Source organism: Rousettus aegyptiacus, unplaced genomic scaffold (assembly GCF_014176215.1).
Source record: "Rousettus aegyptiacus isolate mRouAeg1 unplaced genomic scaffold, mRouAeg1.p scaffold_m13_p_8, whole genome shotgun sequence".
Taxonomy (NCBI): domain Eukaryota; kingdom Metazoa; phylum Chordata; class Mammalia; order Chiroptera; family Pteropodidae; genus Rousettus; species Rousettus aegyptiacus.
In genome coordinates this window covers 74,825,029-74,842,251 of record NW_023416311.1, presented here as the reverse complement: position 1 = coordinate 74,842,251, position 17,223 = coordinate 74,825,029, and positions in this window count along the sequence as shown.

Here is a 17,223-nt window from a genome sequence, read left to right as displayed (position 1 = left end):
TCAATCTAACTTGTTTTATAAGGGCGGCGTGTATTTGTGTTAAAGTCTGCAAAGACCTGATTAGTTCCTCTGTCTACCTAATAAATTTCTCAGGACGCGATCAGAATTCAGTTAGGGCGTGTTAGTACAGCAACATACTGTTGTCCGTGGTGCCAGTAGACAAAATGTCAATACGCCTGCTGCATTCCTCCGGGATAATAGAAATGAAGTCATTACATTAGAAAATGAATCATGTGTCCAAGATATACTTCTTTCACCCTGAACACACTGACTCTTCCAGGTTAAGGTCACTGATACAACAGCTGGAAGGACTCTAGTAACCAAGAGAAGATGAGGCAGAAGTGCCACTCAAGGAACATTGAGGTTTGTGATATTTGAGATGGTAATGGCTGAGGTTGGTTTGGAGGCTTAAGTTTAAATGTGCCTATTATAAGGTAAATGCTGAGAGGTCAGTGTTAGAATGAACAGCCAAGAACTTGACACAGGAAGTGCTGGCTGGCTGTGAACTTGGGCAGTTTCAGGATCAAAGCCGGTGGTGTATGTGTGTGTGTTGAGGGAGGGGGGAGGCGGGGGGAGGGAGGATAACTAATATTTAAGAGAAAATATTTGACTTTAAGGATATGCTTGATTAATAAATTATTATTTTAATTCAAATAAGTAGGGGAAGTTTTCAAAAATAGTAGAAGAGAATATCTAACCACTTCCAAACATTTTCAGGTCTTATTAACCTTTAATAATAAAAGATATGTTGGAAGAAAACTCCTAACGTTCTTATTACCTCTTATGTATAAAAATGTTTGTGGTAATATTTTAATGAAACATTACCAAAAGTCGACCTCTACTGTGCATGCCAGAAAATATAGCTGTCATTTAGAGACTCTAGAGGAAGCAATAAAAGGAGCTGGTTTAAAAATCTGACAACAGTTTGTTACATTTCTAAACAGCTTAATCAATAAACAAAAAGGACAAATTGTGTGGCTCAACTCTCTGGGAACCTATGACATAAATAACTCCCTCATCAGAGGCACTGTCTTAATTTTTGGAAATTATCACTTTTTTCATGGTTTTTATCTTGAATATTTCTTTGTGCCCACAAAGCTCATCCTGCACCTCCACCCACTCATACACATTCTCACACCACAGTCTTTGAGTAAAGAAAATCCGGTTTCAGGCTGGGTGTTTCTTTTGATACTAAGACATAAAACGTAAGTATGGAAAGTGAGAGAAATCAATGTTTATTCCTTTTCCATCGAGATTTTGCAAAGCAAACTACAAGAGAAAACAGTACAGTCTCAGCATGCATTTTATTTTCTCCTGTCTCTCTCACTCTGCTCAGGATTAAATGTTCCCCTGGTCTTCAACCAAAATGGAAATATGATCTCATGTTTGTTTATCATGTTGACTTTGTATTTCCTAGGTCAATAGGGTGTAAATTCTGATTTACTGACATGGCTTCTTCCTACAAATACACAGAAACTCTTTGGGGAGCTTGCTGTAAACATATCCAAGTGCGGCTGAATCTCTTAGGTAGACACAGTATAAAAATAGAGTGCTGCTCTAAGATAATCATGCTCAGCGAAATAAGCCAGGCAGAAAAAGTTGAAAATCACCTATCACTTATATGTGGGATATAAACCTAAAAGCAACAAACAAACATGACAGAGACTCATGGACATGGACAATAGACTAGTGGTTACTAGAGGGTGAGGGGGAAGGAGAGGTAGACAGGGTAAAGGGGGTCAAATATGTGGTGACAGAAAGAAATCTAACTATAGGCAGTGAACTCACAATGCAAAATATATATGACCCACTGTTGAACTGTACACTTGAAATACTGGATTTTGTTAACCAATGTCACCTTAATAAAAAATTAATTAATTTAAAAAATGAAAGAAAATAAAAGACGCTAATGTGGCATCATTGAGTAGTGCCATCTCTAAACTCCAGGTGCAAGTCCAGTGCTATTTTTAAATCTTCTGAAATTGGGATTTTTTCCAGTGAGAAGGGGGATTTATTCCATTTTCCATACGAAATACAAAAATTCATATTACATTATATACTTAGTCAAGTGAGGAAGAAATTATCAAGAAAAAATGACCATATCTCAAATAACGAGTTGGAAAGAAACATATGTTTATTATTTTATCTCATCATTTATCTATGTCTAATAAATAAAATATATTTCAAAGGACAAAAAAGGCTAACTTAAATAAGATATATCAAGATGAAAAGATTCATTATAGCCACTATGATTTTTCATGATAAAGGAAAAAAAATTCTTTCAATGTGGTAAATAGGATAAATTAAAGAAACTGGAGAGTTTCAAATATATAGGATATGTAAGAGGAAAAAATAAATTATTATACTTCTGAAACCAACAATGCAATTTTATTTTATAGCCATTGGATTGACAACAATCTGACAATATCTATTAAGGTTAAAGATGAACACATCCAGTAATTCTACTCCAAGGTAGGTACCCCAGACAAACTCTTCTGCATGTGTACCATGAGATATCTACTTAAATGTTTATAAAAACTTTGTTTGAAATTATAAAAGAGTGAAAAAAAAAATCCATGGACAGGAAAGTAGATAATGCATTGGTGTGTATTTGAATAATGGGCTGTACTGTAACTAGGATGAGTGTACTAAAGCTACATATATCAATATAGATATCACTCAAGAACAATGTTGAGCAAAACGTTGCTGTGTATCCTGGACATATTCACACTATTAAAAGTATAGAGACATCCACATGAAAACAGACACGATATTCAGGACTGGTAAGGGAGAATGGGATTGGGGAGAGAGATTTGAGGATTTAACTATAACTGCGATCTTTTTTTCTTTAAAAATTCAATGAAAATAGGGAACAGTGTTAAGTTTTTTTATAAGCTTTGTGGGTTTTTTTTTGTTGCTTGAAATATTTTATAATTAAGAAAAAGAATAATACTGTACTTCTGAGGAATTTGTCAGAATGTGACTTTCGAAGCAAACTTTACCAGCTCATCCAACTTCATTCTTGCAAAACCCAGGTCACATGTAATTTCCACATTCAAACTTTTGGTTTAAGAATGCCCTTTGAGGGGAATAAAAAGGAATGCCCCTTGGGGGAACACCCTTCTAGTTGCTAAATGAGATGCTGCCCGATTCATGAATTGCCTAATAGAGCCGATTAGATTTTTTAAAGAAAGAAAGAAAGAAAGAATGGCCCTTGGATGTGCCCATAAAAGCTGAAAATGAGCATTCTGATCTAATGAAAATATGAAACAATTGAGATTGTTTTATGAAAAGTATGAGAATTTGGGAGCCTGAGTTCTGCTGTCTTGGCCTCAGTGATAATCTTGCCCCAGGGCTTAATTTAGAATAGGTGGGTGAGACTACTGACCGCTCCTTCTCAGGTTCTAGTGCTCAACCCATATTTATTATCATTCCCCGTTTTTCTCCTTCCTAACAGAGCCCAGATTTTCATCAGGTATCTTGATTTATCTCAGGATAATTACATGCCCCTTGCCAATCATTGATTCAGGAATGGACATATGAATTAATTCTGGCCAATGATAAGTGATAAGTTTGCTAAAAACTTCTGAGGACCATTTCCTAGTTTTCAAGATAAAGCTCCAGAAAGAAATGGTCTTTTCCTCTGGCATATTCGTTCATAGCTTTGAGGCCCAAAACTGCATCAGGCTGAAGATGAAGCCAACACTTGGTGAAGGACAGAACCAAGAGATTTACAGAGAAATAGTCAGTGCAGTTAGAATATGTCAACTCTAAAGACCACTTCACCCTCTGGGCATCCAAGTAAGTGAGCCAATATGTTTTCGCATTGTTTAAACCAGTTAGAGTTGGGTTTTTGTTACTTGTGGCCGAAGACATTCTCACTGAAACATGCATATGTGATTCAGCTTCCTCAGCTGTAAGCAAGCAGGGAGGGATATTAATGTCTGCCTTGCCTTACTACTTCACTCACTGGTTTTGGAGATGAAACTACGTATGCAAATGTGCTTCATAAACTATAAATTGTTATTCAAGGGCAAGCTAGTACTATTATTAATAACTTTGCTATGAAGTTTGAGGTACAAATTTTAGTACACTATATGAATTATGTATGTTTAGAATACACAGTTATTTAATTCATTTACCTCCAGAAACCTAATGAAAATGTATAGGTAATTGTTTAACTTATATGAAGCAGTTACATATTTATAGTACCAGTTGAGAATATCCTCAGAAATGAGTTTTTATACAAGTACAGGGCCAAGGCATTTTGAATAGCCATTTATGTTAAAGGAGTTAAAAAAGATTTGTCTGTAAAATATGGTCTCTTACCTGTGCAATCTTTGGCATAATCTGTCTGTGTCTCAGTATCTCCAGTATCTGTAAGGATTAAGGGAGAAAATACTGTAAAGTGCTTAGATCAGGGCTTGTCACGCAGTCACAAGCAGAATAATAACAACCAATACCTATTTAGCACTTACTGTGTTCCAGATATGTTCCAGGCACTTCTCATTTATCAACTTATATGGCAGAACTGTATTTGTTAAGTAGTAATTTAACTTTTAAAAAAATTTTATTTTTTTAGGGAAAATGTTGCATTCTTATTATTTCAATAATCCAAATAATACAGAAAAGTACAAAAATTAAAGTCACCCCAAATTACATCTTATTACCTGGACACTGGATAACCAACCAGACATTTCTGTTTACTGTACACATACTGACACATACATACACAAACACAAGCATATATATGTACATAGGATATATGTGTGTGTACATTATTTACATACATATATGAACATATCTAATTTTAGTAGGACAAAAAAATGGCATTATTTACTAAACTATATAATTGAGTGTATGTCCTATGGGATGAAAGAAGTAAAACTTTTTCATATTACTTGGGATTTTGCTTGTGAGTAGGGTATAATCAGGAAACGGACATCTAAATATATCTTTATATAAATAGGATCATACTTTTCTCACCAGTCTTAATTTTTTTAAGTTAAAATAGCCCTTCAGTTACAGCACATCACCATTATTTTTTTCTTTATAAGTACTTGTTTCCACCTAATATTTCCTCTTGATAATTTATTATCTCCCCAACAGTCTTTTTTTTTTCTTGCTATTAAATATTTTTTAATTGTCATTAAAAAAAACACTGACACAAAATTTACCATCTTAACCATTTTTTAAGTGTACAGTTCGGTAACATATATTCATATTGTTGTGTAACACATTTCCAAAATTTTTCATTTTGCAAAACTGAAACTCTGCACCCATTAAACAACTTTTTATTTTCCCCTTCCCCATTCCTGATACCATTCTACTTTCTATTTCTATGAATTTGTAGTAGTCTTATCTCTTTCAGCTCAACTTTTGTTCCCTAGTGCCTAGTATAGTCATACCCTACAAATACTTAAATCAATGATTCTTAATTTGCACTACACAGAAATAAATAAACAAACAAAAAGAGATCATTTATACTAAGAAATCAATAACCTTCAAATAGTTAAAATGTATCGAACATTTACTATGTACCAGGCATTTTATATTAATTCTGAACCTGGCCCCTGCAGTCATTTCCCGACAGAGCAGCCAGACTGATCCTTTTAAAAATGTCAAATGATGTCACACCTCTTCTCAAAACCCTGTAATGGCTCCCCGTTATACTAAGATTAAAAGCCAAATTTTCACAGTGGCTGTAAGGCCTTCTCCTACCTGGACCTTTCTACTTTTCTTATCTTTTTCTGCTTTTCTTCTCTGTCTCTTCATTTCAGCCACACTGGATTCTTTGCAGTTTTTCAAACATTCCGGCAACGCTCTGCATGGGCCCATTGCATTTGCTGTTCTTTCTACTGGGAACATTCTTGCCCTAATATCCATGTTGCTTGTACCCTCACTTCTATCAGATATTTGCTTAAGCATCACTTTACCAGTGATGTGACCCCTGACTGCCCTATCGAAGAGACCAACACATGCCCCACCCCCACTCTGGTTCTTCCCAGTCACTTCCCCTATTTTTGTCCAGTTGTTATCATGTGACCCACCACATATTTCCTCATATATTTTGTTTGCTTTTAGTTCCCTCTACACAATAGATGCTATTTTTGTCTGTCTTATTTACTACTATATCTCAGCACCCAGAACTATTCATGTATGCATGACACATAATAGGTGCTCAACAAGTATTAGTTAAAAAAAAAAAAGTAAATTAATAAATAGCGACAGACAGCAGGTCTGTGGTTGCCTTGGTGAGTCGGGGGAATTGACTGGGAAGGGATGCAAAGAACTTATTCTATAGCTCAATTATGTATATGATTACACAGGTGTATACATTTGTTAAAACTCATTGACATATATACTTAAATGGGTGCATTATACTATATGTAAATTGTACATAATTAAAGGGATTTTTTTTTAAAACTAGCAATTTGCTTAAGGTCTCAGCAGTATTACAGGTATAATTCAAACCCAGGAGTGTCTGATTCCAAAGTCTATCATCTTTTTATGAGGTTATGTCACCTTCACTATCCTCTACCATACCTGATTTCCGCAACTGGCACCACTGAGCTCTTCACCAGAACTCGTACTTGTTTTCAGATTTATACATCTCTGAGACATGCAATACATTGTTGGTTCTGTGTCTCCAACATTTGCAAAGATCATGGGAACATGAATCATATAGACAATTAGAATGTATTTGCCTCCTGTTGGGTATAAAGCAAAAAAAAAAAAAAAAAAAAAAGCCACAGCCTATTTCTTAGGACAAGAGTTAGTACCTCTCAGAGGTTCAGATTCCAAATCCAAAATCAGATACTCAGTGATATTTAACAGAGGCGATGGTCATTTTTATTTGTCAACTTGACAGTGGCTATTCAGTACATATTCAATCAAACACTAACCTAGGTGTTACTCTGCAGGTATTTTATAGATGTAATAAATACCTCCAATTTGTTGACTTTAAGGTAAGAACAGTTTCCTTCATAATCTGGGTGAACCTGAGCCAATCAGTTGAAAGGTTGAAAAAGAACTGAGGTTTTTCCAAGGAAGAAATTCTACTTGCGGGATGAAGTATCCACTCCTTCCTGAAAGTTTCCAGCCTACCTCCCAGGCCCTTTCATGGCCTGCCCTGTGGATTCCAGACTTGCCTCCCCTAGCTCCAAATCATATAAGCCAATTCCTTGCAATAAATCTCTCTCTTTGTGTGTGTGTATGTATGCGCATGTGTATGAGTGGCACACATATACATGAAAAGTATGCAGAAATGCTGAAAGGATGAAAGAATATGAATTCTTCCAACTATTACTGTCCTGATGATAACCCCTGGGGCTAATTAGTCCCCAAGTATTCACGCTGTTAACTGGACGTAAGGGGTCTACAGGAATGAACCCTGAATGATTATGGATATGTTACCATCTCTTCCCTCTCCCTGCCCATGACGGAATATGATGGAGTGGACTTTGTATTGATCTCTAAACCCAAATTATCCCAAATTAAAGCCCTTTTTTATCCCTCTAAATGTTGCCCCTATTTCGCCTTCGAGTCTTGAGTCCTGAGTGGTGAGTACCATCTAAATTTCCTACTACTGTGCCCAGCCTGCTCTATTGGAAACCTAATGGTTGCCATGTCTGGAATGGAAACAATTGTGTCCTCTGGATGCTGCATGAGAAGCTCTGCCTGTCCCAGATGGCTAGGCTTCTGGAGTCAACTTTGGCAGCCAGGTTCAACTTACCATCTAACCTTGACGGGCAGATCTTAAACTTTCCCCACCTTCCCAACTCCATGCAGCCCTCCGCAGAGTATACAGCTTCCAAGTCCCATAGCATAAACTGTAAATGATGATTAGAAAGGCCAATTCCAGTTAACCATGAATGGATTAGCCATAGAGAATAAGGGCTTTTCCAAAAGCAAGTAGGACCCAGTTTTCCCAAACTGAAACTGAAAATATTCTGTGTGTGTGTGCGTGTGCGCGCGCGCACACGCACGCACACACACACACACGCATATATGCCTAACTTTGTGACTTTGATTATTTTCAGAAAATGTAATCATTTTTTGACTAGCCATTTTGCTGTGTTATCTATCTCTAGTTTGTAACTATTCCGTATATGCTATATTTGTAAACTTACATATCTATGAGAATAAAAGAGTGCTTAGCAAATACCAAGTTTTAAAAAATCATTTTAGTAATGAATTTCAACTTCCTTCACTACAGAAACCTTACATCCAAGTCGTGAACAGCTAACAAGAGTGACTAATTTGAGATTCTTTTTCTCGCCTCACTTCTCGCCTGATGATACCTAAAGCATGATTGGGGCGGTGGGGGAGGGGGGGGACGGGGCGTGACAACAAAAAGGGAGAGGTCTGTTATTCCCAGACTTAATGGTGGAAACTTTTATACTCAATGGCCATTTTCTTGGCCAGATTACATGACATCCTTGAACTTTATCAAAAACGAGCCTGGTTGTTTTTCAAAATCCCTTTTAGCTATGAAATTCCATGAGCCTATGTGCTCTGGCCTTGAGAATCAAAGTAGTGTCTGATACGCACATTCACCTAAGGAAGAAGAAGGGACAGAGCAGGCAATCAGAAGTCCTGTTTGCCTGAGGTTCTCTGAAGCTCCATAGGCGGTGGGTAGTAATGTGCCCAGTGTGAGCCCCATGTGTAGAACAATAAGAAGAACCTCCTCCCTTCCTCTTTCTAGGAGATAAAATGATTTTAATTAAGCAAGAATGGGCCTTTGGGTAGTGAAAAAGAGAAGGTGAGACAATGTTTGTTTTTGTTTTATTTTTCTCTCGGTGACAGAAGGAAAACTGGCAAAAAATGGAAGTTGCTAAAAAGGAGGTTTCTTAACTGGGTGCTGTTGAAAGGTCTTATTATAGAGAATCAGGCAATTCCTGAGTTGTCTGGATCTGATAGAGCAGAGGCTGCAGCTCATCCCGCCCTCCCAGCACCTGCCCAGATCTGTAGTAATGTGGCCCTCCTTGCTGCCAGTGCCATTCCACCCTCGCTCCAGTCCCAACCCAGGCACTGTCTGCCCACCTTAGTTCCACCGTGGGCATTGAGGGAAACAGCAGAGGGGGTGTTGGGATGCAGAGCTCCCCACCAGAACAAAGTTCTCCCATCAAAAGAGTTGAAAACTGCTCCCACCCTGGGGACAGGGTCCCTGAAAAGGACAAAAACTTACCATCGGATTGAAGAGAGGGGTACATCACATGGTTTTATTTGGAGGCCATTAGCCTATGTTGTTGAAAATGCTTAAGAGAGTGGCACAGACTGGGCTCACAGCAATAGTGGCCCCCACTAGCTGAGTCCCTGATAAAGAAAAGAATTGGGTAAGAGCCAGACTATTTCTGAAAGCCTGAAGAGCTCTAATCACTTACCAAGCCAGACTATTTTGGGTGGACTAAAAGAGCTGACCTGTCTAGAGCAGACATCTGTCTGTTATTTCCCCATAATCTCTCCATGTCTTTCAGGTATCTGTATAATCTGGAAAGTAAGGGTCACATGTAAGTAACCTAATTGGATTGAAGGAAATGAAGAGGATTAACTCAAGTCCTATTTATTTGGATTAATGTCACTTATACCTTCCAATGTAGGCCAGGCCATGGGAAAGAGAAATGAGATGAGATAAATGTGAGTTTTCTGTGTTCTAAAGTCCATAGATATTTTTTCTGACAAATTAGGTTTTTCTTAGTCCAAATAGCAATAGATACCTCTACATAAAAAAACATAAAAATAAATAAAAATTGTGGAATTTTTTTAGCTGCGGTAAAATAATACGTAAGATAAACGTAACCATTTTAATCATTTTTAAGCAGACATTTTAGTGGCATTAAGTACATTCACACTGGTATGCAACCATCACCACTATACCCATTAAACAGCATCTCCCCATCCCACCCTCCCCCAGCCCCTGGTAACTAACATTTTACTGTATGAAGTTAACCTCTCTGTATAGGTCATATGAGTAGAATCATACAACATTTGTCTTTTTGTGTCTGGCTTGTTTTACGTAGCATATGTCTTAAAGTTTTACCCCTGTTATAGCATGTATCAGAATTTCCTTCTTTTTAAGACTGAATAACATTTATATATATATCACAATTTGTTTATCCATTAACTTTGTCAGTAGACATTGGGTAGTTTCCACCTTTTGAATACTGTGATTAATACTACTATGAACATTAGTGTGCAAATATCTGTTTAAAGCCCTGCTTTCAGTCCTTTAAGGTATGTATCAGAAGTGGAATTGTTATATCATGTAGTAATTCTATGTTTACTTTTTTGAGGAACCACCATGCTGTTCTCCACAGTGGCATTTCTGCCAGCAATGCATCAGGATTCCAGTTCCTCCACATCCTCTCCAACACTTATTTTCTGGTTTTTTTTTTTTTTTCATACTAGCCATGGTAAAGGATGTGAAGTGGAATTTTATTGTAGATTTTGATTTGCATTTCTCTAATCATTAGTGATGTTGAGCATCTTTTTATGTGCTTATTGTCCATTCACATATCTTCTTTGGAAAAGTATCTATTCAAGTTCTTTGCCCATTTTTTAATTGGGTTGTTCAGTTTTTGTTGTTGAGCTGTAGGAGTTATTTAAATACTCTGGTTATTAATCCCTTATCAGAAATATGAATTGCAAATATTTTCTCCTGAAACAATTGTTTTTTAAGTTGACATGTTTTAATTTTTTTCAAGCCAGAATACATATATTTTATGACTTAATAAGTGATACATCCTTATAGTATAGTTTCAAAAAAAACATAAAAGAAATAACATGAAACATAAAAACTAAGAACCACTTGAAACATACAATTCAGGGATAACAACATTATTTTGCTGCATGTCCTTCCAGGCTTTTTCCTATACATTTAGAAAACTTTTCACAAACCAGACTATACATGCTATTTTATAACCTTTCCTTAGTAATAAACACAAGTACAGTTGATCCTCTGTATCTGAAGTTTCCATACCTGTGGATTCAACCAAGAGTGGATCAAATATAATTTTAAAAAACATGTTACATGTTGCTGACATATACTGCATAGTTAGGCCTATGATGGTCGTGTCTGTACTGAACATGTACAGACTTTTTTTTATGGTAACCGTGGTTAACAAAATCCAATAAGTTTCAGCTGTGTATTTTAACAGTAAGGCATATATATATTTCCACTTTGTATTCACCTTCCATAGTTAGATTTCTTTCTGTCACCACATATTTGACCCATTTTACTTCATCTACCTCTCCTCCCCACCCTCCCTTCCACCTTCTGGTAACCACTAGTCTATTGTCCATGTCCATGAGTTTCTGTTTGTTTGTCTCTGTTCTTTTGTTGCTTTTAGATTTATATCCCACATATAAGTGATATCATGTGATTTTCAACTTTTTCTGTCTGGCTTATTTCACTTAGCAAGATTATCTCAAGCAGACTTTTTTTCTTGTCATTCCCAACAGTACAGTATAACAACTATTTATATAACATTTACATTGTATTAGGTGTTATAAGTAATCTGGAGATGATTTAAAGTATACGGGAGGATATGCATAGGTTATGTGCAAATATTATGCTATTTTATATAAAGGAACTTGAGCACCTGAAGATTTGGGGTTATCAGGGGGTCCTGAAACTAATCCCTGGTGGATACCAAGGGATGACTGTATATATAATTGTTCCAATTCATCACAAAATATTCCATTGAAAAGGTACACCATAATGCATTTAATCAGTTCACTAGTGATAAAGATTTAGGTGGTTTCCAACTCACACTTATTGTAAATGATGCTTCACGAAGGCCCTTTATGTATATCTTTATGTGTTTGTTCAATTCATTCACTGGGATAAATTTCCAGAAGTTGAATTTCTGGGCCAAAGGATATGCATATTGAAAATTTTGATATCCTGCATATTGCCAAATTACCTGGCAGAGAAGCTGAACCAATTTATACTCTTACTGTGTATGAGAGAGCCCTTTGTCCCACCTCATTGCCAAATTGGCATGCTTTCAACAATGGTAAAAATAGGTTCTTGTCTGCCTTACTCCCATGAATCCAAAGTGCATGACATGAAACTAAAAGAGAGGAATATAAAGTTGACAGATGGGAAGTATTTTGGTCACTGTAATGTTTTATCTAAAGCACACCATTTTCCGCTCAAAGCAAATGAGATAGATAAGGCCACTTCATTTTTTTAGTACAAGTTCTAGGAAGTAATTTCCTAAATGGAATGATTCCTTAGAGAGAGCATGTCTCTGAAGATGTAGAAATTATTCAAACCAAATGTGTGCTGAGTTGATAGAGGATATATATTTTTTGACATAACAGGATCTATCCTTTTTTAAAAAATGCAAAGTGTTTTACTGAACGCTATCCAATGTCACACCACAGCCTATTCTGAATGTATTCATTTATTTGTCTGAAATTCCCTCAGAGGAATTTTTCCACCACTCTTGTTTTAGTTCTTTAATTTTTTTAATTGAGGTATAATTTACATTCAGTGTGAATAAGTTTCTATCTTTAAAAATCGGATTGCAAATAAGTGCAACTTTTTGCGATAATCCTTTTACCAGAAATTAGGGAGAAAAGCGTATTTTAAACATACTCTCTTTGGAAAGTACAAAGAGAAAAGAATGGAGTTTTAAATTCAGCTATTTCATTTTCTGAATATATGATCTCAAGCACGTAATTTAGCATGTTTCCATTTTTTCATGTGATAACCTAGAAAAATGAAATCTGCTTTCCCTTCTCCATAGAGATATTAGAAAAACAGGGATGTTCCAGTACTATAGTAAATTGAATTATACAGTTTTAAAAAATATGTATCCAAATATATCTAATCTACTTGTATCTGACCTTGAATTATTTTTGCTCCCAAGGGGATGTCTTATTTTTTCAAATGAAAATGTATAAGTCAGAGGCCTGCTTTACAGTGCAAAGTTGTCCTCTAGTTTTTGTATTTATATCAATTAAAAGCATTTGGAAACTGTTTAGTTTCACTGATAGTATTAATGAAACTTACGTGACAAAAAGCCAGAAAAATAGTTAAGACAATTATGAAATGTGAACTCTACATTAATAATTCCTTTTAGTTTTCCCATTTCAGCCACTTATTAAATTGAATGTATCAAATTATTAAAACGTGGTACTTTCAATGTTAGCAAAATGATATTTTTAAAAAAGCATACCAATAAAATGGTTTTAATCAAGAAAAGAGAAACATGACTCCAAATCTTGTTATCGTAACAACAAAACTATGAAAAACTTCCCATTTTCATATCCCTTCCTAGTCTGTATTCTAATATGTTTTTCTTTTAACAGATTAATTAGTAGTAAAGGCTCATCTCCTCAACCCTGTTCACTTCCCGGAAGAGACAACTCGCGGGGCTCAGGTTTCCCCAACTTGCTCATTCTCTTCTGGAGGAAAAGCACCTGGTTCTCTGGTAAGATCAAGGCAAGGAACTGCTAATGTGTTACTCAGCAATCTCTTCTTTTCGAGAGGCCTGTCCTTAAGGACTTGCCTTGTGATAAGCTTACTAGAGAAGACCCAGTCCTGTGAGAAAGCCTGGAGTATGAAGAAATTTATTTTAATTCAGTGCAGTGATTATTAGTAAGTTCTTTTCTATGTTACATTCTCCAACCTGCTTTATTAGTAATAAGGCTGACTTCATTTTTTTTTTTTTAATATTTTTCATTGTGGTAAAAAGCACATCAAATTTACTGACTTAGTTATTTCTAAGCATATGATTCAGTATTCATTATATTCACATTGTTGTGCAAACAATCTCCAGAAGTTTTCCCTTTTGCAAACCTGAAACTCTCTACCCATTAATCAATGAATCCCTATTTTCCCCTTCCTTCAGCACCTGGTAACCATTATTCTGCTTTCTGTTTCTGTGAATTTGATAATTCTAGCTAGCTCAGATAAGTGCAGTCATACAATATTTGACTTTTTGTGATGGGCTCATTTCAATTAGCAAATATCCTCAAGTTTCATCCATATTGTAGCATGTTTCAAAGTTCCTTTTTTTAAGGCTGAATAATATTCCAATGTGTGCATATACCACACATAAAGAATATACTCCATTCTTCATCCATTCATCCATCAATGAAGCTGACATTTTGAGCTCTTATCTGCCTGATTCCAGCTTCCGTTTCTACTTAGTGTGTGAAGTAGGGGTGTAATTAATTGTCATCCCCTTAGGATCCATCAGACTGGATAATAAAGTGCTGCGTTAGACATCTATTGTTTTGTCTGGCCAGTGTCAAATAAAAAACAAATCTAGACCGAGGTAGGAAGAGGTTTTATGATGAAGGATTATTGCAGTGAGGGATGGGGACTATTGAAATAGGTAGAGTGCTCTGATCATAGACCACAAGATCTGCGAGCATTTCAAAGGTCAGGCAGATAAGGAGTAAACAAGGATGGAAAGAACCAGGTGTGGTAGATTACGATGAATAGGTGGAGTTATGAGGAAGTTACACAGCAAAGAATTTTTTCCTGAGGTCAGCTGATTCTCAGAAGGATCAGCTAAGGATGCATTGGTCCTTGTAAAACAGGCACGCTTCGTTTTATTATACTTCGACTTATTGCACTTCACAGCTGTTGGTTTTTATTTTATGCAAATCGAAGGCTAGACCCTCAACCAGAAAAGATAAAGAGTCACTTTATTGTGATACTGGCTTTCTTTACTGCAGTGGTCTAGAACCAAACTGTTATATCTCCGAGGTCTGTCTCTATTCAAAGGTAGACCAAATTCCAGGATTAGGGGGAAGGAGAGAAGCCTGACTAAAGTTTAATCAGGTTAAGTTAAAGGGCATTTTGTTCACCTTGGTCAGTGGAGCAAACAGTTCAGCTAATTATTTATGAGACAAAGAATGGAAATTCAGAGGGTTTGTGTCTTGTTGTCATAAGTAAACAAGGGGTCACCATGAGTTTTATCCAAGTCACATGGGTAACATTCTTGGCAGTGAGCTGTTTCCTGGAGCATACAGGGTAAGGGGATGTGTGTGTGTGTTGAGGGGGCGGTATTGTGTTCTATAATCAAAGGGCTTGGGTAAATTTCAACATTGTTACCGTTACTCTTTTTCACTCCGTATAGAGACAGAATGCCCCTTGTGGAGAATCTACTTCACTTGGTTTAGATGAGGTTTATCCCACTTGCCTCTGTATATGGATGCATATATGGCCCAGGCCTTGTCCATGCCTTGCCAATTCAAATATCTTATTCTCTGGTCACTACTAATGGTCCAGCAAAGGGCACATGATCCAAGCAAAACCGTTTGGTCCCCTGAGATATGATCACGTATGATGCTGGGAGAGAGAACCCTGACATTGTTTAAGCCCCTGGACCCAGCCATGCCCAGCTTAGTTCAACCTCTAGGCTTGCCAGTTATGTGAGCCAATAAAACCTCCTTTTGCTAAACACTACTTTTGTTTGTTTGTTTGTTTTTGTTTTTTCAAAATAACTGTATTGTTGCCCCCAGGGTCTTTGTTGCCTTGGAATAGTTAAAGGGTCCTGGCTACCTCTGATTATGAAAGACTCCAAGGGTCTGTTTTAATTCCTAGAGTAGGAATGTTGACTACGGAATCCCGGCTATATTTCAAGCTTGAGTAATTCCATCTGCTCTCCCTCAAAATTTTTACTACAAGAATATTCAATGTTCTCAATTTCCTTTACTAGATTTCTAAGCATCATCAAATCTCCGTAATCATTTTTCACTATTCAAAGGCAAGTTCTGAATTTGGGAAAAAAAATTTAGTACCCCAAATCAAATTTAAAAAGAAATTCTGTTGTTTTTTTTTTTAATGAGCTGCAATGCTGTAGATATTAAATTAATTTTCAAGTTCTATTTGGTAAGTTACATTGGCAATAGATTAACATAAGGAATGGATGAAATTGTCTCTGTGACAGTTCAGGGTGAGTGCACAACAAGGCATCACAGAAGCAATACAATATGATATTAATATGATTCATGAAGCTTTTGTTTACATTTGTCATTTTTCTAATTTTAATAGACATTTTTATTTAATAACTAGATTGTTCTCATAAGTAAGAAAAGTCATGAAATAGAACATGAAAAGGAGTTTAAATCTTTTCAGTACGAAGGGAAAAATAAGAAGTGGCAGCTAATCTTCATAAGTAAATATGAAAAAAATAGTTAATGCAGCAAATAATTCTGGAGTGTCTATCAAGTGCCAGGCACTGGGATATAGCAGTGAACAACACAGACAAAACCCTCTGCCCTCATGGAGTTTCTAGAGAGAAAACGCACCAATAAATAAAAGTGGCCAATCTCCAGTAATAAACTCGCCTGGGCTCCCAGGACAGGAGAACCTCTGACCTGTTCTTGCTTGAGTGCTCTCTGCCTGTTAGAAATCGCCCTATACCTAAATGCTACAATGGTCAATAGTGGTTATTTCTTGACCGATTTTTTATTTCTCCTTTAAATTTGTCTCTATCTGCCAAATTTTCTACATGAGGCTCTATTGTTTTTTAATTTAAAAGTAAAAAGAACTTTTTAAGAGGGGGAGAAAACTGACAAATTAGATTTTCAAAGTATTAAATGTTGAGAGTGGGGAGTGCTGAGCTAAACACCTCTTGTCGGCACCTTACTGTCTCTCCAAAACTGAAAGAGTCCTTTCGAAAAGCAGCACATGTTGCTTTCACTGTGGGTGGCTCTTCCCCAACCTTCTCTTGTTCTTGAGCTTATCTGATACATTCTAAAGCAGCTAATTTTACAATTTCGCATACCTTTTTAAATTCACTCATAAATATTCTGGATGTCTCCAATCTTGTCTCTTCCTCTTTCTCTTTCTCTTGACTATCTGGTTCTTATGTCCTTTTACCTGCAAAGATCACCATTGTTTTGCCTCTCTATAGACCCATAAACCTTACTCAATATTGACCTTGTCGCTTCCATTTCTAGCTTCCGCTTTTCCACAGACTAAATTCTCCCATAACCATGGTGTGTCCCCTCATAAAATGTCAGTCTAAGTTCCATCTTGTTCACTTAACATTTTTAAAAGTTATTTAAATAATTTGTAAAAGAACCTTTTGCCTCTGGTGGGCAGAAGCATTATATTACAGTCTTTGAGGCTTTACAGTCATGATAGAAAATACTGTTTTTGTTTTTGTTTACAATTGCTTTAATCAGAATTTCATTCTTACAACCAATAGTTGCTTCAGACTTTTTCTGTAGTTTAAAGAAATTCTTAGT